Here is a 1,966-nt window from a genome sequence, read left to right on the forward strand (position 1 = left end):
AACCTGGGAGGCGGAGCTTGCAGTGAGCTGAGATCCGGCCACTGCACTCCAGCCTGGGCGACAGAGCGAGACTCCATCTCAAAAAAAAAAAAAAGAAACTAGATTCGTTTAATAAAATAAATAGCGTGAGCCCTCTCGCACATTTATGTATGAGTTGCGATTCTTTTATTATTATTATTTTTAGAGACAAGGTCCCACCTTGTGTTGCCAGGCTGGAGTGCAGTGGTGCGATCACTGCCTGAGCCCTGAACTCCCAGGCTGAAGTGATCCTCCTGCCTCAGCCTCCTGAGTACCTTGGACTTACAGGTGTGTACCACCACACTTTTTAATTTTTTTGTGGTGATGGGGTCTCACTATGTTGCCCAGGCTGGGCTTGGACTCAGGCTCATATAATCCTCCTCCTTAGCCGCCCCAGATGCTGGGATTACAGCAGTGTGCCACCCTGCCTGGCCCTGAGGTGGGATTGTGAACCTGCCCAGGTATCCATCCTCCCTGGAGGCCACTGACTGAGGCCAGAAGTTAGCCAGCTCCATGAGCCACAGGAAGGTTCCCTGACCACTTCCCATTTATTCGCCTGAGCCCTGTCCCAGGCATGGGAAGGTGGGGCTGGGATAGCAGGCGTGCCTTTGCAGGGCTTGTCTTCTGGAAGAGGCAGATGATGAAAAGTAGCTGTTCAAGGAGCTCCCTGACAGGGTGACGGGAAGGGAAGATGGGAAAGCCAGGCAGAAAACAGCCCCTGTGCTGGGCATTCAGTGGGCCTGGCAGGGGCCTGGGTCAGCCCTGGGATTGACTTTGTGCAGCCTGGGGGGAGGAACCCAAACTCATCTTCTGGCCTGGCTCAGGCTTCCTGCAGCCCACCGGGGACTCACTACCTGCAATGACCGCTTGGCCTTCCTGTGCCAAGTCAGGGTCCACTCATTTGTCTGTCGGGTGCTACAGGTGAGGATCCGAGGCCTGGGCAGGCGAGCTCTATGTTGGAGACCAGCACAGACCAGGTCAAAGTTCAGTTCACTGCAGGTAGGGGGCTGGACCTCATGCCTGGACCATTCCACACCTGGACACTGTGACTTCCCATGCAACATCCAGCAGTGAGCATTTTGTGCTATTGACTTAGTGCATGGTGGAGAAGAGTAGAGTCACAGGTGGCTGCAGAGTGGGATCATGCATAAATCTTTGAAAACGTGGGCTGCAGTGATAACAGCAAAAGAGATTGTGGTATCCTGTGGTCACCTGTTGTATAAGGAGGAAGGGAGGTTAAGAATCTACATCTGGCTGGGCAGGGTGGCTCACACCTGTAATCCCAGCACTTTGGGAGGCTGAGGTCGGTGGTTCACTTGAGGTCAGGAGTTCGAGACCAGCCCGGTCAACATGGTAAAACTCCATCTCTACTAAAAATACAAAAATTAGCCAGGTGTGGTGGTGGGTGACCATAATTCCAGCTACTCTGGAGGCTGAGGCAGGAGAATCGCTTGAACCCGTGAGGTGGAGGTTGTGGTGAGCCGAGATCACGCCACTGTTCTTGCACTCCAGCCTGGGCAACAGAGCAAGACTCTGTCTCAGAAAAAAAAAAAAAAAAAGGATCTACGTATGTGCCCACCTGGCACCCGACACAGGAATTTGCTCATCTTTGCAAAAAGAAAAACAAGCAGGCTACCCTAGAAGTTAATGAAAATGGTTTTCTTGGATGGGCGCAGTGGTTCACGCCTGTAATCCCAGCACTTTGGGAAGCTGAGGCACGCAGATCATGAGGTCAGGAGTTTGAGACCAGCCTGACCAACGTGGTGAAACCCCATCTACTAAAAACACAAAAATTGGCCCAGCATGGTGGTGCACACCTGTAATCCCAGTTACTGAGGAGGCTGACACAGGAGAATTGCTTGAACCCAGGAAGCAGAGGTTGCAGTGAGCCGACAGCACCACTACACTCCAGCCTGGGCAACAGAGCAAGACTCCATCTCAAAAAAAA

The sequence above is a fragment of the Colobus angolensis genome, unplaced genomic scaffold, assembly GCF_000951035.1.
Source record: "Colobus angolensis palliatus isolate OR3802 unplaced genomic scaffold, Cang.pa_1.0 Scaffold1, whole genome shotgun sequence".
Lineage (NCBI taxonomy): Eukaryota > Metazoa > Chordata > Mammalia > Primates > Cercopithecidae > Colobus > Colobus angolensis.